This window comes from Podarcis muralis, chromosome 3 (assembly GCF_964188315.1).
Source record: "Podarcis muralis chromosome 3, rPodMur119.hap1.1, whole genome shotgun sequence".
NCBI classification, from domain to species: domain Eukaryota; kingdom Metazoa; phylum Chordata; class Lepidosauria; order Squamata; family Lacertidae; genus Podarcis; species Podarcis muralis.
Genome location: NC_135657.1, coordinates 5,831,255 through 5,853,361, shown reverse-complemented (window position 1 = coordinate 5,853,361; position 22,107 = coordinate 5,831,255). Strand labels below are relative to the sequence as shown.

The 22,107-nt window shown below is 45.1% G+C and overlaps 1 long non-coding RNA gene across 1 annotated transcript; it reads left to right on the top strand.

Moving 5' to 3' along the window:
- Nucleotides 1–519: 519 nt before the first annotated feature.
- On the top strand, nucleotides 520–9,914 carry LOC114594913 (uncharacterized). Its single transcript, XR_013392040.1, has 3 exons — nucleotides 520–682; nucleotides 1,961–2,194; nucleotides 9,717–9,914. It is a non-coding gene; the product is annotated as an uncharacterized LOC114594913 (long non-coding RNA).
- Nucleotides 9,915–22,107: the final 12,193 nt, after the last annotated feature.

The following is a 22,107-nucleotide window of genomic DNA, read 5'->3' as shown; positions in this document are numbered from 1 at the left end:
GGTGAGGGTTTGCCAAGCGTGCCTTCCTCTTAGTACATTTCTCCTCTTTGTCCTAAGTTCGAGCGTCTTCAAAGACCATGATACCTTTAATAAACGCTGTTCTCCAATTGGAGTGCTCACAGCCCAGTGTTTCCCATTTTTCGGTGTTTATACTACTTTTTTTAAGATTTGCCTTCAGAGAATCTTTAAACCTCTTTTGTTGACCACTAATCAAGCAACTGAACAACATGACCAGTCCAATGATGTTGATCTTGAAGAATCATTGCTTTGACACTGGTGACCTTTGCCTCTTCCAGTACACTGGCTTTTGTTCTAACAGTAGGTGCTCAGTGACTCACCTGGGTGCTTCTTCCAGTCTTTGTGCCTCCAGGTCTCACAATGGGCCAAAACCTCTAATCTTTCCATCTCGACATGTCATTCTGGGGAAGACAGTGTGCTGATGGCTGAACCAGCAGCCCCACTTTCCTTCAGGGCATGGTGACGACTTGCTGGACTTTGCAAGGAAGTGGGAGGAAACAGCTTCCCAAGGATCCTACAAATATGGATCACTCGTCTCTCCCCTGACAACCTTCTGGCCTGTGGCCCTGCACCGAGTCTCACTGCACCGTCTATCCTAACAGAGCCATGAAGATCCTCCAGCTATGTTTGGCTATTCTGTCTTTGCTGCTCCTGGCTACGTCTGGTAAGTGATACAGAAGAAGGCAGTTGTCTTCAGGTCCTGCATAGTGGGGCTGGGAAACCGCACTATTCAAAGGTTTTGAGAACAGCTCGGTCCTTTTTACCCTTCTGCCACTTGTCCACCTAGCTTAATACTGTCTATACCAACTGACTGTGGCTCTCAAGGAAAGAGCCACAGCCTGGAGATACTGGGTTGATGCTGGTCTGCTCCATGAAAGGCTGGAAATGTTTGCTTTCTGCTGCCAATGAGAAATTAGATCTAACTGGCTTTAGTTATGGGAGTGTAGATTTCAGCTGAACATTTGCAGATCCTTACTGGAGAGCTCAAGTGCTGGATTCCCTGCATTGTTTAAAGCAACAGCACTCATGCAGCAGAGAGACATATCAACAAGGGTTGAGGAGCACCTTAAGATTTGCAGTAGTTCCAAGAATCTTTAGGGCAGGGAAAACCACACAAAATGTTAGGGAAAGCCCTCTCCAAATAATTCCATATCCTACTGAGGTCTATACAGGTGTCTTTGTTTGTAAAACCGGGGTGGGAGAATGGAATGGAGAGGAGAGGACTATTCAGAACATCAAACATTTGGAAATCCAAGAGGAAGAAGGCTCAGAGCCCGGGGATTGTTGGTGGGACACTGAGGAGAGCTCAGAGGGAGAAGATTGGGAGGATGTGCAGGATCCCGAAGGGGCAATAGGGTTTAGAGAGCAGGAGGAACCTGTGGCAGGGAGCAGTTCAGTCTCCAAGGCTGAAGCAGACAAGAGGTGGTCGTGAAGAGGCTACTGAAGAATGCCAGAAGTCTTTCTCTCCAGTTGCGACGAGCTCCCCTCCTCACTGGTCTCCAAGAATGTGCAGGACAATGAGAAAAGCAGAACAAAGATCAGAGGTGGGCAGATGGCTTTAGAGAGGGCTTGGGAAATGTTTGGAAGAGGAGGAGCCTTAGAAGGAGTGGAAGACAGGGACCTTCAGTCCTGGTAACTGCTCAGTAGGCTCAAGACCTGCTGGGACGTGTGACTGAACTGTATTCCGATTCCTTGAATAAAAAGTAAAATAATAAAAACTGACAACTGTTTCTTTGTGATGACCGGCATCTGACTCCAGCCCAGACAACATGTGTGGCCAATGGCTGGAGGTTGGAGTTGGAATGTCACTGTACCCTGAGTTGCCAATGAACTTGTACCCCCTTTTTCTTCCTCTTCTGAATTTTCTTTGCCCGCTGAAAACCTGTAACTTTATTTTGGTCCCTGTGGTGTACAGTGATATTTTGTCTCTCTCTTTGTGCAGGATTTTCTCAGGAGACAGCACAGAGTGAGGAACCCCAGGAGACACCACAGAGTCAAGAACCCCAGGAGAAACCACAGACTAAAGAAGAATGCAAAGCTGCAGGGGGGCGTTGCATACCTCTGACGTGTCTCCACATGACTAAGATTGGAAAATGCAAGGGGTTAATGACCATGAAGTGCTGTAAAAAGCAGTAATCTCGGTTCCCCAAACGAGAGATTGAACAACCTGCCAGAGGTAAGCGTAATCTCACAAATAGCATCCACAGCCCGAACCCTCCAGGCTGAGCATGTCAAGGAACCTCTGATTTCAGGGTCTTCAGGCTTCTCTCCACAGTCGCTTGACTAATGACTCATTTCTGTGAACCACAATAGGACTTACAGCCAAGGAAACACACCTGAGTTTTGCCCCATATCCTTTAGCAAATACTACAGCCTATTCTTATCTTCTAGTGTTGTAGTCCTTGCTCAGATATACTTAGCATGTAGGGCTGATGGCATTGCCATATGCCTTACATTCCTCAACTCATTAACATATCATTTAAATCATGGTGCCATTCTTTGCTTTCGCATAGAGTAAAAGAGAAAAGGTCCGACTCAAATTTAGTACCAGGATTTCCCCATATTCTTCACATAACTAACTCTCTTCTTTTTTTTCTTCTTTTTTTTCCTTTTCTTTTTTTGCTTTAAACAGGTACATGTAAACAGGTACATATAAATATATACAACCAAAATTACAAAGGAAAATTCATTAATAGTAATGGGAAAAAACCTTTAAAAACTACAAAAAAAATCGAAGTACATGACACAGAACATAAGCAACTATGGGAAAGATAAAAGAAAAGAAAAAAGAAAAAGAAAGAAAAAGAAAAAGAAAAAGGAAGATGAGCCAAAGCAGGAAGGCTTATCTATTGTACACTTCCGTCAAGCTCACAACAGATCATTATTCTTATCAATTATCTCAATCTGCATTCCAAAGGAATCCCTCATCTTGGTATCAGGGAACATTTCTCTATGCGGTATCATTCTAAACATAGCCAGATATTTCTTGCTGAGCCCTTGTCCCCTAAATAATTATTTAAACATTCCCATTCTTCTTTCACCAATTTTTTTAGGTTTATCTCTTATTGCATCTGTCAGCTTTGTGAGCTCCAAGTACTCGCACAATTTGACTACCCATTCCTCTATAGTGGGTGTATTTTTATCTTTCCAGTGTTTTGCCACTGTTTTGGGAGAGCCAGTGTGGTGTAGTGGTTAAGAGCAATAGACTCGTAATCTGGGGAACCGGGTTCGCGTCTCCGCTCCTCCACATGCAGCTGCTGGGTGACCTTGGGCCAGTCACACTTCTTTGAAGTCTCTCAGCCCCACTCACCTCACAGAGTGTTTGTTGTGGGGGAGGAAGGGAAAGGAGATTGTTAGCCGCTTTGAGACTCCTTAGGGTAGTGATAAAGCGGGATATCAAATCCAAACTCTTCTTCTTCTATAACCCTTGCTGCTGACGTTGCATACATAAATAGCCTGGTTTTGTTTTTGGGAATATTATCTGAAACCATTCCTAGTAAAAATTCTTCCGGTTTCTTGCTAAATGTAGTTTTTATCAATCTCTTTATCTCTTTATAAATCATGTTCCAAAATCTTTGTATCTCTAGACAGGACCACCACATATGGTAGTATGTTCCTATCTGTTCCTTACATCGCCAGCACTTGTTATTATTTTATTTATTTATTTTTGCTAGTTTTACAGGGGTCAGGTACCACCTATAGTACATTTTCATAAGATTTTCCCTTATAAGGAAACAAGCCGTGAATTTTATATTTTTAGTCCATAATTCGTTCCAAATATTGGGTTTGATCGTATGTCCCAGGTCCCTCTCCCATTTTACTGTAATTTCTTTGATATCTTCCTCCTTTCTTTCCCAATTCAAAAGTAGTTTGTACATTTTAGAAAGTGTCTTTTGATTATTATATAAAATATCCTTCTCCAGATAGGATATTTTTTTGTCAAATCCTTTGATTCTTTTATCCTTTTCAAGGGCGGCTTTTAATTGATAATACTCCAGCCAGGTTATTCCCTTCTGTTTCAATTCACTTAGGTCCTTTATTTTCGGATCACTACTTGTTTCCTCTACTAAATCCTTATATGTTAGCCAATCAATGTTCATATTCATCCTTTGAACCGACATAGATTCCATTGGTGACAGCCACCATGGTGTTTTGGTTACTACTGATTTTTTACTCCTCTCCCATACTTCATATAATGCCCTTCTCACAATATGATTTAAAAATCCTTTGTGGGATTTAACCTTGTCATAGCCTATGTAGCCATGCCACCCGTACACAATATCCCATCCCTCCAGATCTAGGACTTCCGTGTTTTTAATTAATATCCAGTCCTTAATCCATGTCCAGCACACTGCCTCAAAGTACAGTTTAAGGTCAGGGACCGCGAAGCCTCCTTTTTCCTTCAACTCTGTTAGTAGCTTAAATTTTATGTGTGGTTTTTTTCCCTTGCCAAATAAACTTGGCAAGGTCTTTCTGCCAATCCTTAAAACACTTTACGCCTCTAATTATAGGTATTATTTGGAACATAAAAATCATCTTTGGCAATACCATCATTTTAACTGTGGATATTCTCCCCCACAGGGACAAATTCAATTTTCCCCAAGTCTCTAATTCTTTTTTTTATTGCCTTCCACTTCTTCTCATAATTGTCCTTATATAAGTTTATATTCTTATTGGTGATCCAAACCCCAAATACCGTATTTTTCGCACTATAGGACGCACTTTTTCCCCTCCAAAAATGAAGGGGAAATGTGTGTGCGTCCTATGGTGCGAATGCAGGCTTTTGCTGAAGCCTGGAGAGCGAGAGGGGTCCGTGCGCACCGACCCCTCTCGCTCTCCAGGCTTCAGGAAGCTATCCCAAGTCTTGCAAGCCCGGCGGGATGTCCCGCGGGCTCGCAAGGCTTGCGGGCAGCAGCCTGCACCCAAAAGCTGGGGACAGCGGGGAGGCGCAGAGCCGCCACCCCGCTATTCCCCGACCTGATCTGGAGGCTGGCGGGGGGAGAAGCAAGCCTGCTTCTCCCCCCCCCAGCCCCACAAGCTCGGGGGATAGGGGGATGGCGAAGCGCCGCCATCCTGCTATTCCCCGACCTGATCTGGAGGCTGGGGGTGGGAGGAGCAAGCCTGCTTCTCCCCCCCCCAGCCCCACAACCTCCAGATCAGGTCGGGAAATAGCGGGATGGCGGCGCTCCGCCATCCCGCTATTCCCCGACCTGATCTGGAGGCTGGGGGTGGGAGAAGCAAGCCTGCTTCTCCCCCCCCCCAGCCCCACAACCTCCAGATCAGGTCGGGGAATAGCGGGATGGCGGCGCTCCGCCATCCCGCTATTCCCCGACCTGATCTGGAGGCTGGGGTGGGAGGAGCAAGCCTGCTTCTCCCCCCCCCCCAGCCCCACAACCTCCAGATCAGGTCGGGGAATAGCGGGATGGCGGCGCTCCGCCATCCCGCTATTCCCCGACCTGATCTGGAGGCTGGGGGTGGGAGGAGCAAGCCTGCTTCTCCCCCCCCCAGCCCCACAACTTCCAGATCAGGTCGGGGAATAGCGGGATGGCGGCGCTCCGCCATCCCGCTATTCCCCGACCTGATCTGGAGGCTGGGGGTGAGAGAAGCAAGCCTCAGGAGAGCCCCACCGCCAACCCCACAAGCTCGGGGGACAGCGGGAGAGGCGCAGCGCGCCCTTCCCGCTGTCCCCCGACTTGGCTAGAAGGCTGGCGGGGGGAGAAGCCTGCTCCTCCCCGTTGCCAGCCCCGCAAACTCGGGGGACAGCGGGAGAGGCGCAGCGCGCCTTTCCCGCTGTCCCCCGACTTGTCTAGAAGGCTGGCGGGGGGAGAAGCCTGCTCCTCCCCGTCGCCAGCCCCGCAAACTCGGGAGACAGCGGCAGGGGCGCAGCGCGCCCTTCCCGCTGTCCCCCGACTTGGTTAGAAGGCTGGCCCAGCCCCGCAAACTCGGGGGACAGCGGGAGAGGCGCAGCGCGCCATCCCGCTGTCTCCCGACATGGTTTGGAGGCTGGCGGAAGGCTTCCTCCTCCCCCAGCCCCGCAAGCTCCCAGAGCGATGCCAAAGCTGCGCGCAGCTTCGGCATGGCTCTGGGTCCCGTTCTGGGGGAGGGGGGAGCTCGGGCTTCCCCGCCCCAGCCCCGCGCCTGGCGGGGGGGGGAATAAATTTTTTTGCCTTTATTTCCCCCCCCCCCCCCAAATCTAGGTGCGTCCTATGGACCGGTGCGTCCAATAGTCCGAAAAATACGGTAATTTACCTTATTGGCTGCCTTTAAACCTGTTGTATTTTCCAGTTCCTCTTATTGCAACTTCCGTAAATTTTTCGTTAATAATTTGGATTTTCCTTTATTCCGTTTGAACCCAGAGACCTTCCCAAATTCTTCCAGTTGTGCAAGCATTTTTTGGATACTTGCCACTGGATTTTCAGTGGTTACGATTACATCATCGGAAAAGGCTTTAATTTTGTAGTATCGAGTTCCTACGTTAATTCCTCTTATATGCAGTTTTATCCTGAAGATTTTATCAATATCAAGTGATATGTCCTCCTCCTGAACCCCCAACCAGTCCGCCAGGGCTTTTAACAATTTTGTCGAAATGTCCTCATCCTGGCTCTCTGGTATTCCTCTCAGGCGGAGAATCATTTCCTTTTGTCTCAACTCAAGGACAGCCAATTCGTCCCAAATTGCCTCCTGAATCTTCCTTAGGTTCTCTATTTCCCCCTTGTTTTTGTCTTGGGTTTTTTTCAGTTCTTTTTGCTCAGCCCCCATCTTTTTGGTTGGTTATTTCCTCTTGCTTCAATGTCTTTGCCTTCACTTCTTGCACTGTCTTATCAATTTCTTTATTCTTCATTGTCAATTGGTTCATTTGATGTGTAAGGTCCATTATAAGAGCTGAATTTTCTTCAATTTTATTGCCCATAGTTACTACTTTCTCTTCCAGTGATTTAATATTTCCGCCTACTGAGTTTATTCTGTCCCCTAAGTCTTTCTGCATGGCAATAATCAAATCCTTTACATTCATACTTGCTTCACCTTCCGCCATCGAAGTTCTCCTTGCTTGGCTGGCAATTTAAGTTTAGCCAATTGTTGATTGCGTTTTCTTTGAACCCATTTGGGTATTTTTGGATAGCTGGTTGTTTTGAGATTGAGTTCACTTGTCTTTCGATTCTGCTTCTCCGCCTCGAATTCTATATAGTCTCCAAAGATTAAAGCTATTGGGAGTTCCCCTGTGGGAAGTTTAATTGGATCTAATTTTCATGGGTAATTAATTTTACCTTTATGCTGGAAATATTTGGAATTTTAAATTTCCCCTTTGATGTTTATGCTTTACAGTTCCTTTAAGCAAGTACTGGCGTTGCGGGTATGGCTATTACTTTTCCTCTTGGCTGTTGTATCTTTTCCTTCCACAAGTGGCCGCTGTGTCGTTCTTCCTACTATTCTTGAGTATTATGTCTTTTGGCTGTTATGTCTTCTTCCTCCACTAGTGGCCGCTGTGTAGCTCTTTCTACCGTTTTTGGCTACTGTAACTTCTTCTTCCACTAGTGGCCGCTGTGTCGCTCTTCCTGCTATTATTAATTATTGTGTCTCTTGGCTGTTATGTCTTCTTCTTCCACTAGTGGCCGCTGTGTAGCTCTTCCTACGGTTCTTGACTATTATGTCTCTTAGCTGTTATGTCTTTTACTTCCACTAAAGGTAAAGGTACCCCTGCCCATACGGGCCAGTCTTGACAGACTCTAGGGTTGTGTGCTCATCTCACTCTAGAGGCCGGGAGCCAGCGCTGTCCACAGACACTTCCGGGTCACGTGGCCAGCGTGACGAAGCTGCTCTGGCGAGCCAACACCAGCGCAGCACACGGAAATGCCATTTACCTTCCCGCTATAAAGTGGTACCTATTTATCTACTTGCACTTAAGGGTGCTTTCGAACTGCTAGGTGGGCAGGAGCTGGGACCGAAAGACGGGAGCTCACCCCGCCACGGGGATTCGAACCACTGACCATGTGATCGGCAAGTCCTAGGCGCTGAGGTTTTACCCACAGCGCCACCCGCGTCCCGCTTTACTTCCACTAGTGGCCGCTATATCACTCTTCCAGCCGTTCCTCACTCTATCTTTCTCTGGTGTTAAAGCGGCTCTTTAAAGTCTTCTCCAGTGTAGTCTTTCAGAAATGGCCACCACCCACCTCACTCAATCTGCTGACTCACTCCTCCAGCCTTCTCCTCGCCTCTCCAGATCTCCGCAAGTCTCTGGTAAAGAGCTCTCCTTATTTCTGTTGTCTGTTTAGCTGGTCTAAACTGTTCCCCCGCTCCAAACTCCAGTGACACTTCTTGGGTTGACTGTGTTATTTTGGGAGTGCAGAGAAGCCCCTCAAAATCTCTACCGCACTGTCAGTTCTCCAGCATTAATTTCTGTAGTGAGGGATGACCCCCTTTTAGCATTTCACTTGCAACTTCTTAATTTTATCTGTTTGTTAGTCCCCGCTTTTTTTGTTTCTGATGTATTGTTGGGGCTTAGATAACCCCTTTCTCACTGTATAAATTGGGGGGGGGGTGCTCCTTGAATTTGTGTCAATATCTTACTGGAGAGTCCAGCGCTAGCTCATGGGGTCTGGAGGCAAAGGCACCGGAGGGCGGTGTCGCTCCTTTGTGCAGAGGTTCTCCCCTAAATTTCTTTCTTAAAGTGTCTCAAAGTCCAGTTCTAGTGTGGGGAAACCCCTTTTTTGCGCTGCTGAGCCTCTGCTCCCGGGAAATCCACCCGAGTAGGGGCAACTTACGCCTCCTGTTTCGCCTCTCCAGGTGCCGAGTCTGTCTCGAGTAGCTCAGAGCTCAAACTCCGACCAAACACTGAGCGCGCTGTTCTGGAAGTCCTCTCCTCACATAACTAACCCTTTTCATCCTTCATTCTGAAAACTCATGCCAATATCTCTAAAGAGTTTTAACATTCTCAGAGTTTATTGTGTAACTGGAATCTGTCCTCATTTGTTTATCAGAATCTGACTTTTTTCCTTCTTTTTCTTTTACCTGTTTATATTGTCTATACCTTCTATTGCCCTTCATTTGTCATTTTTTGTTGTTGTTCAATTCTCAGATGAGCTGGGGACCTGCTCTAGAACAATACAAATATATACAGAAAACCATGACAAGAAAACAGCAAACAACAATTTGTTATTTATACCCCGGCCATCTGGCTGGTTTTCCCTAGCAACTCTGTGTGGCTCCCAAACCATTGTTAAAAACACAATGAAACATCAAACATAAAAACGTCTTTAAATAGGGTTGACTCTTTAAATAGGGTAGATCTCTTCTAAAAGTCAGATAGTTTTTTATTTCCTTGATATCTGATGGGAGGGCATTCCACAGGGCGGGTGCCGCTACCGAGAAGGCCTCACCTCTTGCAGGGAGGGAACCTCCAGAAGGCCCTCGGCGCTGGACCTCAGTATCCGGGCTGAACGATGAGGGTGGAGATGCTCCTTCAGGTATACTGGGCCAAGGCCGTTTAGGGCCTTAAAGGTCAGCACCGACACTTTGAATTGTGCTCAGAAATGTATTTGTTCTTGTCCACAGGAGTTTACATTTCCCTGAAATACTTGTTATTGATTGCCTTAGCTCATTCGTTGCCTGCAATGCTCCACCTTCCTATCTTCATCATTTTGACATCTGATTCCAGGTGAAATAGAGATAACAGCTGTATATTTTGCTTTGTTTTCAAACAGGTTAGACTGATGGAGGAGTCCTGCTTACCCAAGATCTTTTAAGAGCCACTGGATTGCTGCTTCATCCCCAGATAGAGACGCCTTCTGCTTCTTCACCAAAGCATCTGGATCGAAAGAATAAGCCATCGCAAAATGTTCCATGATTATACCAGCTTGTCCCTTGCAATAAAAGCAAATTAAAAAACCACGTTTCCTCTCTTTCCAGTTTCCAGTTATCCATCCTTGCTTATGCAGCCGAAATAGCACCTTGCACTCATGAGACAGAGGTTTCAACCAGCACGATTGCGCAGAAGCAAAGCAGATCTGTAGAAAAGAACCCTAATAGGAGAAAGGATTCTCCCAAAACAGTCTGTTGAGCCACAATGAGGATAGTGAAATATGACAAAATGGGAAGGGAGGTGTGGCAACCCACCTAGCATATACCCTATAACCACCACGGGTTATGTTTTGGTTTTTCCATGAGGCTAAACCTTGTAAACAGTGTTGATAAAACTAGTAGAAATCAGCAGCCAGACGCCACACAGGAGCAGCTACTGGGGACAACATGTTACGCTGCTCAGAGATGCACTGGTTGCCAATTTTCTATTATCCGGGTTCAGGGTTCTAAACAAGGTCTACAGCTGAACGAAGAGGGTGGAGACGCTCCTTCTGGTATACTGGACCAAGGCCGTTGAGATTATTAAAAATCTTTCTAGACAGTAAACAATTTGGAACACTAGAGTTGTCAGCATCGCCCTTGAGCCAGTGCACCAACTGGTCTCATGCACCTCAACCCCGACTGGGCTAGGCGAGCTGGGTAGCACCGCCAGAGACCTCCTTTCTCACAGGAACAGGTCACTTTGCTGTGGACTCACAGCTTAGAGCTGAGAGCACCGGATTCACTGTCTCAATAATACAGTCGTTGCGCAGCAGAGTTTTGCAGAGTCTTGCAGAGTATAAGCCACTCGGAGAGCAGCTCTGTAAAATATCTTCCTTTTATTCTGTAACTACAACTATGATACAAAACTATATACAGAGCTGAATATTCTAAGCATAAAGAATGCTACACTACACTGAGTGTCTGCAGCTGCTCTTGGGTATGGGAGGGGTGAAATCTCCTCACTTTGATAAAAGCAAACCTGAATTGACTTGAAAGCATTTATAAACCTGTTAAAATCTGTAAGCAGCACACAAGATTAAAAGCAAAGAATGCACTTAAAACAGCAATAAATCCTACATCTTCCATAAACACAGTATTAACAGTGAGACCGTCAGTGATGGTGGAGGCCAATTCTGGATTCACATGTCCTTCCACAGTGGGGACACTGGTTTCCAGGAGGGAGTTGATCATGGTGAGGGTTTGCCAAGTGTGCCTTGCTTGTAGCATGTTTCTTCCCTTGGTCCTGAGTTCGTGCATCTCCAAAGACCATGTTACCTTTGATTAAGACTGTTCTCCAATTGGAGTGCTCACAGCCCAGTGTTTCCCATTTTTCGGCGATCGCACTGGTGACCTTTGCCTCTTCCAGTACACAGGCTTTAGTTCTAACAGTAGGTGCTCAGTGACTCACCTGGGTGCTTCTTCCGGTCTTCGCGTCCTCCACGTCTCACAATGGGCCAAAACCTCCAATCTTTCCATCTCTACATGTCATTCTGGGGAAGACAGTGTGCTGATTGCTGAGCCAGCAGCCCCACTTTCCTTCAGGGCATGATGATGACTTGCTGCACTTTGCAAGGAAGAGGGAGGAACCACTTCCCAAAAATCCTACAAATATGGATCACTCGGCTCTCCCCTGACCACCTTCTGGCCTGTGGCCCTGCACCGAGTCTCACTGCACCGTCTATCCTAACAGAGCCATGAAGATCCTCCAGCTATGTTTGGCTATTCTGTCTTTGCTGCTCCTGGCTACGTCTGGTAAGTGATACAGAAGAAGGCAGTTGTCTTCAGGTCCTGCATAGTGGGGCTAGGAAACAGCACCATTCAAAGGTTTTGAGAACAGCTCAGCACTTTTAACCCTTCTGCTTTCTACCAAATCAGACCACTGGTCCCTCTAGCTTAAAACTGTCTACACTAACAGACAGTGGCTCTCAAGGAAAGAGCCACAGCCTGGAGATACTGGGTTGATGCTGGGCAGCTCCATGAAAGGCTTGAAATGTTTGCTTTCTGCTGCCCTGGAGGGAGAAATTAGATCTAACTGGCCTAAGTTATAGGAGTGAAGATTTCAGCTAAACATTTGCAGATCCTTACTGGAGAGCTCAAGTGCTGGATTCCCTGCATTGTTCAAAGCAACAGCACACAAGCAAAAGAGGGACATAGCAACAAGGGTTGAGGAGCACCTTCAGATTTGCAGTAGTTCCAAGAATCTTTAGGGCAGGGAAAACCTCAGTAAATGTTAGGGACAGCCCCCTTCAAATAATCCCATATTCTAAAGAGGTCTGTAAAGGGGTGTGGGTGGGTGTGTGGGTGTAAAACTGGGGAGGGAGAATGGAATGGAGAGGAGAGCACTACTCAGAACTATAAACACTTCCTTATTTTATTGTATTATCAAATTTGTTAGTTCAAGGTCAAAGGACTGGTTATAAAAGAAAATATTGGCTTGGTGCACAAATATATGCAATGTTGGCTCCAGGTGTGCCACTTTGGGGAGAGCATTCCGCAAACAGGGACCAGCAGATAAAACCCCAATCTTGTGTTACCACCCTCCAGACCTCTCGTGGAGGGTGCAATTGAAGAAGGGCCTCAGATGGTGATCACAAGTTCTGGGCCGGTTCCTCTGGAACAGGCTTCCCATCCTGTGGGTCTCCAGATGTTGTTGAACTACGACTCACATCACCCCTAGCTAACAAGGCCAGAGCTCAGGGAAGATGGGAGTTGTAGCCCAACAACTTCTGGGGACCCACAGATTGACAACCGCTGAGAGAGAGGCAGACCTGGATGCATTGCAACCCTGAGCCATTTAAGCCTTCATAAGTCAAAACCAGAACATTGAATTGGGGCTGGAAATTAATCGGTAGCCAGTGCAGTTGGGCCAGGAATGGTGTAATATGCTTGGGCCCTCTTGGCCAGGTGAGCAACCAGGCCACCAAATTCTACATCAGCTAAAGTTTCCAAACTGTCTTCTGAGGTGGCCTACGTATAACGTGTTGCAATATTCTTGAAGGTCCCATTTCTATGGATTCCAAAGCAGGGATGGAGAACATGTGTCAGGGACTGGCTGGACGAGGAGGAGTGGTGTTGAACTGTTAGAACCCAAAACTAAGATACTTTCAAGAATGTATAACTTGCTGTTGAAATGGAATACTCAGGATGAAATGGTTAAATCTGCTATGATTAAATGGGCACAAGATGTTGGACATAACATTATGTTTGCTGACTGGGAACAGTTGTGGACCACAGGTATGAAATTCATGGCATGCAATGCCTTAAGAGAGAATATTATGAAAATGATATACAGGTGGTACATGACACCAGTCAAGCTTGCAAAAATCTATCATTTGCCCGATAACAAATGTTGGAAGTGTAAGGAAACTGAAGGTACATTCTTTCACCTTTGGTGGACGTGCCCGAAGATCAAGGCTTTCTGGGAGATGATCCATAATGAAATGAAAAAGGTATTTAAATATACCTTTCTGAAGAAACCAGAGGCCTTCCTCCTGGGCATAGTCGGCCAACTGGTGCTAAAGAAGGATAGAACTTTTTTTATGTACACAACAACAGCAGCAAGGATACTGATTGCAAAGTATTGGAAGACACAAGAATTACCCACACTGGAAGAGTGGCAGAAGAAGGTGATAGACTACATGGAATTGGCAGAAATGACTAGCAGAATCCGAGACCTGGGAGAAGAGTTGGTGGAAGAAGACTGGAAGAAATTTAAAGACTACTGTACTTGCAGAAATACTGTAAAATTAATGAATGTTAAAATTATGTTGGATTGAAAATAAGTGGTATTGGTAACAAAATTAATAAGAATATGTAAATACAGATTGATAATGGATGAAAATATATTGTTATAATAGGTTAAGATCTAAAGTTAAGATTAATGAAAGAGGGTAAGGATTTGCTGAATCGATTATATAAATGGGAATACAAAAAGGGGAGGTGTGAGGAAGTGAAGAAAATAAGCAAATGAGTCTATAGATATTGAAAACTGGATTTGTTTTTAAACTTTTTTAGCTACTTTGTTTTTTGTATTTTGTATGTATTTTTTATAATACTTGTATTTTTCTTTTTATCTCTTTTCTATTTTCTGTGTTTTCTTTTTATTTTTGTAATTCTTTGTTCTTATTTTTTCTATTTTGCAAATTTATGTCTTTCTTTGAAAAAAGGTTAATAAATATATTATAAAAAAAAAGGAGATCGGGGGAGGCTCAGGGGCAGCCATTGCCCAGCTTTTTAAAAACTCAGAGCATTTATGTTTCACAGGGTGCGAAAGAAGGGCTTTGCACTTTTATACAATATGCATGTGTGCTTGGGCCCAGGGTCTTTTGCCTCACCATCACCACTACTGACTCCCTGTTGCTACTCAGCTTCAAAAGAAAAAAGAAAAAGAAAGAAAGTGTCCCTGGATTCATTGAAAAAAATATGGTAACTGTACTATAACCACCATGGGTTATCTTTTGGTTTTTGCGTGAGGCTAAATTTAGAAACCTGGAGACTCAGGCAGAGTTGACAAAACTAGTATTTGAAACCAGTGCAGAAAGCAGCAGTCAGATTGCAAACAGGATCAGCTACTGGGGACAACATGTTACACTGTTCAGAGATGCACTGGTTGCCAATTTTCCATTATCTGGGTTCGAAGTTCTAAACAATGTCAATAGCTCAGCTGGTTACACTGTGGTTATTGCTGGGATTATGCTTTAAGAAATCTAAGGCGTCATAAATACATGCACTTCCCTAAGTGCACAAGGGAAATGCACATATGTGCATCAACCACATGTCTGAAATGGCCAGCAAGATCAAAGCCATGTTTAGCTGTTAATGGACCCCAGAAGCCCTCCAGTCATGCAGCAGGAAATTCTTCCTGGCCTCCTTTCTGTGAAACTGGTTTAGCAAGTATGGATGAACTATCTGAGCAGACTTGTTAAAAGAGCAGATATCTATGTATGAATGAAACATGCCCTTGATAAGGGATCCTGGAGTCAAGGTATTCACCATTTCAAAGAATGACCCAGGGCGGGCATTTATCAGGTGTTGTCAGGCATCTTGATTGACAGACTTGGATGGATGGGGTGTTAGGGGAGAGGTGGTACCTCTGGTAGGGGACAGGCATGTTGTGCTCTTTCTGGGGTTGTGTGTCTACCTTTGGTCCCTTCAAACAGAATGGAAATAGACTGCTGGTGCTTATAACAAAAAGTCTTTAAAACTGATTGAAGGTGGGAGCTGGGGAGGCTCTGCTTTGGCACCTGGCATGTAGATCACAAAACCTATAAAAATCAATATGGAGGTGCCACAGAACTATGCATTGTGAGTGCAGGGGAACAGGTGTAGCAGGCCAATGTCAAGTCAAAACATGAGTGCCCAAGACACCTGAAGACAATAATAATACAGTGGTACCTCTGGTTGCGAATGGGATCCATTCCGGAGGGTTGCGGGTTGCGATTCGCAGCTTCTGTGCATGCCTGCGACGTCATTTTTCGTGTCTGCGCATGCGCGAGCAGCCAAACCAAGAAGGAACCCTTTCCTGTACTTCCAGGTTGCCAGGGGACGCAACCTGAAAACGTGTAACCTGAAGCAAACGTAACATGAGGTATGACTGTAATAATAATATATTATTACGGCCAAAGACCAATTCAGAAGCACAACTGAGACTGCTTTCACAAGAGTGAAATAGACATTTAAAACAATATACAACAACAGCTCATAGATTAAAATTAAAATAGTTGCATGAACACAAAAAGACCCAAGGTTAAACTAACATACAGATTGCCCCTGGGACACCAAGGAGGCCGACTACGGCAGTTTTCCTAGAGATCGATTTGCTTGGGGGGGGGGTGTTCTACGCCTACAAATCTGTGCACTGAATCTGGTGACCATCCGAGTCATCTTGTAATTTTTGCCTAAGAGGAGAAAAATGAGTTTAGGCTTCTCCAGAAGGTCAGCAAGCCTCATCGTAAAAGGGACATCTAAAAAATAAGTGTTCAGGGCTTCCTATTTCCCCTAACGGGCAGGCACAAAGTCTCTGAGAGTTCTGGAATTTTCCAAAAGATCCTTCCGGAACCAGCGAGGGCAGAGCCGAACTTCTGGCAAGAGTTAAAGGCCCTTCTTACATTTCTGGATACGAGGAAATGGAGGTATGCTGCTGGGACAGCAACATTTCTCTTCTGTTCTTCAATTATGTAATCAGGTGACCTCAAGCAATCCTGTTGCCTCTCTGTGTCCATAATTCTATGAATAATGGCAAGTTGTGGTTCTGCAGAGAGAATGGGCACTCTCCCCCCACCTACCTTTCAGTCATGTGTATAACGTAGCCCAAGGAAGGACACCCATTTTCCCTCCTCCCCTGCAAAACATCCTCCATTTTTGTTGTTGTTCAGTCGTTTAGTCGTGTCCGACTCTTCATGACCCCATGGACCAGAGCACACCAGGCACTCCTGTCTTCCACTGCCTCCCGCAGTTTGGTCAGACTCATGTTTGTAGCTTCGAGAACACTGTCCAACCATCTCGTCCTCTGTCGTCCCCTTCTCCTTGCGCCCTCCATCTTTCCCAACATAAGGGTCTTTTCCAGGGAGTCTTCTCTTCTCATGAGGTGGCCAAAGGATTGGAGCCTCAGCTTCAGGATCTGTCCTTCCCGTGAGCACTCAGAGCTGATTTCCTTCAGAATGGAGAGGTTGGATCTTCTTGCAGTTCGTGGGACTCTCAAGAGTGAAGGGGCCTCCATTTTTAACTCTCCCAAATAGCCTAATGCATTATTCTGAGAGTTTGCTTTCCCAGTGGCCTTCTATGTCTTCACTCCAGGGACCCCCTTTTAATAACCCCAACCTACACTTGAAGACAGTTAGTAGAGCATGAGGCTCTTAATCTCAGGGTCTTGGGTTTGAGCCCACATTGGGTGAAGCATTGCTGTGTTGTGTGGGGTCGCACTCGATGCTCCTCGTGGTCCCTTCCAAATCTCCCATTCTATGACGGTATTCAAGTGTTTGCATGCCAGTGCTGGACACCTCCCTGCCATTGATGGGTGAACTGGAGCCCTTGACCTTAGAGGACAGCATGGAAAAGTGAGCAGGTTTAATCCTTGTATGCATATTCCTGCATTGCGGGGGGTTGGGCTAGATGATCCTCATTGTCCCTTCCAACTCTTCTTTGATGCAGGGTTGTTCACAATGTAAAATTACAATATAAAAACCACAGAGACATACAGTCATACCTCCGGTTGCAAAAGTGATCCATGCGGGAGGCACGTTCGCAACCCGAAGCGTTTGTAGCCTGAAGTGCCACATCTGCGCACGCGCATGACGCAATCTGGCACTTCTGTGCATGTTCATGACATCATTTTGCGCTTCTGCACATGCATAAGTGCAGAAACCCGGAGGTAACCCATTCTGGTACTTCTGGGTTCGGTGCGGTCCACAACCCGAAAACACGCAACCCACAGTGTTCGTAACCCGAGGTATGACTGTAGATCATTGGCCTGAGTGGCAGGTTCTTCTTATGGTCTTAAAGCACATGGGAAGGGGGATTTTGCTGCATTTCAGGCCACCTGTGTGTACATAGCCCAAGCCCAAGAATTTGTTTTCAGTGCCAAGCTGAATGGGGCTCATGGTCCTTCCATCCCTGATGACCCAACAAGCCTTCCTTTGTTTTAGGCATATAATATAGAATTGAAGGAGCGACAGAGAAGGTCAACGGAGACTTCCTGCTGTCTTGTTAAACAATTGGGAGTCAATAAATCAGCCATGGATCTACCAGGATGTACTCAGTGACTTGGCTGGGTGCTTTTTCCTGGTTTTGCACCCTCTAGGTCTTACCACGGGCCAAAACATCTAATCTCTGCATCTCTCCATATCATTTCAAGAAAGACACTGTGCTTAGGCTTGGGTTTACAGCCCCATCTTCCTTCAGGGCATGGTGACAACTTGCTAGACTTCTCAAGGAAGTGGGAGGGAACAGCTTCCCAAGGATCCTACAAATATGGGAAGCTCAGCTCTCCCAACCCTGACATCCTTCGCCCTTGTAACCCTGCATTGAGCCTTTCTGCATCCATCCATCCATCCTCACTGAGCCATGAAGATCCTTCACCTGTTCTGGGCTGTCCTGTCTTTGCTGCTGCTGACTGCTCCAGGTAAGGGATGGAGAGGAAGGAGGGAGAATGCTGTTCCGCTTATGTTCTGCATAGGAAAAGCTAACATAACAATGAAACCTGACCAGGAAAAAGGGCAAAAGAGGACACAGGTTTGCAGGAAATGTGCATGTGCTGATTTATGCGTAAAGATACACATTTAGTCATGATTGACAGGTCACAGATTTTGGATTTCTGGGACCATACATACACACCAGCTCCCAGAGAGGAGCTTGCAGACATTTTGCTCTTTCCTAGTTCTTTCTAGTAAAGGTAAAGGTACCCCTGCCCGTCAGGGCCAGTCGTGACTGACTCTAGGGTTGCGTGCTCATCTCGCTGAAGAGGCCGGGAGCCGGCGCTGTCCGAAGACACTTCCAGGTCACATGGCCAGCGTGACGAAGCTGCATCTGGCAAGCCAGCACCAGCGCCGCACACAGAAACACCATTTACCTTCCCACTAGAAAGCGGTCCCTATTAATCCACTTGCACTTAGGGGTGCTTTCGAACTGCTAGGTTGGCAGGAGCTGGGACCAAACGATGGGAGCTCATCCTACCGCTGGGATTCGAACCGCCGACCTTTTGATCAGCAAGTCCTAGGCTCTGTGGTTTAACCCACAGCACCACCCGTGTCCCCATATTTCTTTCTAAATTTAATTTAATTGTGCAATGAAGTCTCTGATCCGTTTCCAAAAAAAGTTAAAACATTAACATTGAGATTAACATTGAGAACAAAGAAACAAATAAAAACAGGTGGTAAACGGCATCCACTTCAGATGGCAAGGATAGCTCTGAATGACTTGAGCTACAGGAGTGTAGATTTCAGTTGAATGGAGGTGGGCTCCATTCTCCATTGGGGATGAGCATCTGTTGGGGATGCTCAAATTCTAGATTCCTTGTGTTGCTCACAGGGTGGATGAGATAACTTGCATGACATAATAATAATAATAATAATAATAATAATAATAATAATAATAATAATTTATTTATACCCTGCCCATTTGACTGGCTTTCCCCAGCCACTCTGGGCAGCTGCCAACAGAACACTAAAATACAATAATCTATTAAACATTAAAAGCTTCCCTAAACAGGGCTGCCTTCAAAGGACCCCTGGACAGTTAAGTCCAGTCAAAGGCGACTATGGGGTTGTGGCGCTTATCTCGCTTTCAGGCCGAGGGAGCCGGCGTTTGTCCACAGACAGCTTTCCGGGTCATGTGGCCAGCATAACTAAACCGCTTCTGGCACAATGCAACACCGTGACAAGTGCCAGAGTGCATGGAAACGCCCACAAATTAAAAGATTAAAACTTCCAATAATTCTCATTATACTACTTATGTAGGGACGTAGGTGGCACTGTGGGTTAAACCACAGAGCCTAGGACTTGCCGGTTTGAATCCCCACAACGGGGTGAGCTCCCGTTGCTCGGTCCCAGCTCCTGCCCACCTAGCAGTTCGAAAGCACGTCAAAGTGCAAGTAGATAAATAGGTACAGCTCCGGCGGGAAGGTAAACAGCATTTCTGTGCGCTGCTCTGGTTCGCCAGAAGCAGCTTAGTCATGCTGGCCACATGACCCGGAAGCTGTATGCCAGCCAATAAAGCGAGATGACTGCCGCAACCCCAGAGTCGGTCACGACTGGACCTAATGGTCAGGGGTCCCTTTACCCTTCACCTTTACTACTTATGTTATCTGTATCCCTTGTACAGATTTATATTATTTTATTTTGTATATAGACATATAATCCACTATTACATTTTGGATAATTCTTGGTTGTCAGTATCACTCTATTTCTGCAAGTATCTTATTGTTCGTGCAGTAAGTTTTCAAGTATTCTTTATATATTTCCCATTCCCTAAATACCTTTTGGTTTGACATTCCTCTAAGTTTTCCAGTCAATTTTTCTAGTTGCAGGTATTCTATCTTAAGAATTTGCCACTCTGTGATCGCTGGTAAGGTTTCATTTTTCCAATTTCTTGCCACTGTTATTCTGGCTGCCGTAACTGCGTACATAAACAATGGTCTTTATTATTATTATTATTATTATTATTATTATTATTATTATTATTATTTCCATTGGTAGTATTCCTAATAGAAAAATTTCTGGGGGTTTTTAGAAATGTAAATATGAATAGTTTTTTTAAAATTCACTGTAAATGTTGTTCCAAAATTCACAGATCACCTTGCAATTCCACCACATGCAGAAATATGATCCTGTATCTTTTTTGCACATCCAACATAATGTTTCCCATTCTAAAGTTTCCCTTCCCTACCTCCACTTCTGAATTTGCAATGGACAGGGATCTCTTTTGTTTCTCCTTTTGCAAAGGATTTGCCGAGGAAAACCCAAATCTTGGAGCAGATTGCTATAAGAGAGGCGGCACTTGCAAATCTAACAAGTGTCCCAAAGGAATGATTCAAGATGGGATGTGCAACATGAGAAAGATATGTTGCAAGAGGTAAAAAGAGCTCAAACAAGGTGCCGGAGATGAACTTAAATATTATTATATTCTTAACATTTTCATACCATACTTATTTTCATATTTCCACTTACACTTTATTATTTTCCAATTTGTACATCTTAATTTCTATGTTATTAATTGTAAGTGTTAAATCGAACCCTGCTAGCGAGTCCACTTCTTTGCAGTTTTTCTGTAGGCAGAACATAAATGATTCCCAGTCTCTATTGCCTTTATCTCTAAGTTTCCCAGTCAACTTCGCTAGCATATTCCATCAGTTTTTCTTGCCACTCTTCTTTAGTTGGTAGCTTGTCATCTTTCCATTTCTGGGCTGGTAAAATCCTAGCCACTGTTGTAACGTACACGAATCGCATCTTCCACTCTTTTGGCAAGTCTTGACCTGTAATGCCTAGCAAGAAAGCTTCTGGTTTTTTAACAGATGTTATCTTAAACATTTTTTTTCTTTTGGTTATAAATCATTTCCCCAAAGTTTTTGGTTATTTTACAGTTCCACCACATATGAATAAATGTGCCTTCCTTTTCTTTACACTTCTGAAACTTATTGGAGCCTGTTCTATACATTTTAGCCATTTTTACAACAGTGATATACCATCTGTACATCATTTTCATATATAGTGGTACCTCGGGTTAAGTACTTAATTCGTTCTGGAGGTCTGTTCTTAACCTGAAACTGTTCTTAACGTGAAACACCACTTTAGCTAATGGGGCCTCTTGCTGCTGCTGTGCCGCTGGAGCACAATTTCTGTTCTCATTCTGAAGCAAAGTTCTTAACTTGAAGCACTATTTCTGGGTTAGTGGAGTCTGTAACCTGAAGCGTATGTAACCTGAAGCGTATGTAACCCGAGGTACCACTGTAATTCTCTTTCAACAGTGTACAATCAGCAAATTTTAAGTTCACTTTCCATAATTTTCCCCAGTCTTCCATTTGTATATTATGTCCTAAATCTTGTTTCTACGTCATCCTTTAGACCTATGATGCTTATTTTATTTTACCTACTTATTTTACCTACTCGGCATCAAAATTCATCTGGGACCTATGCTGTTGCATTCTTAGTCTAACTTTTTGTTCAGTTTCTGTTAATTGGTTCTCGTGGGAAACTTGCAGATTCTAGCTTCTCACAATTAACTCAAGGTGGTGTCAATTTACTCTTGGCAGAAAGCCCAGGTCTGCTTGACCTAGAAACTTCTCACTCTGATTGGTTAATGACCAGCACTCTGCTCTGTTATCAAGGGATTGCTAGCTCAGTTTGAGTTGAGGTGTTGTTAGGAGTAGAAGTGCTGTGTATGGTTTTGAGAGAGAGAAAGAGAGGGTTTATTTTGCTTTGTTTTGTATGCAGAAACTCTGCTGGTTTTATTTTTCCTTTTAATAAATCCTGTAAATAGTTATTCTGAGTCTAGCTGACTAGTCATTACTGCCGCAACTAGCTTCTTCGCTGTGCAGGAAAACTCTGCTACGTTTGGGCTAAAGCCAGTAGGGCTATGCCTGACACTTCAAAGTTCCATGAGGTTATGGGCATTGTGCTGCCAGCCTGAGTTGCGGTGGTGTCAGCATCAACGGCGTTGGTTCCAGTAGTTCCAGAAGTTGTTGTTCCTGTTGGTGCAGCAGATGGACTCTGGCTGGTTCCTGACTGTGGTGAGCTGGTGACGCAGCGGACACAAGGACAA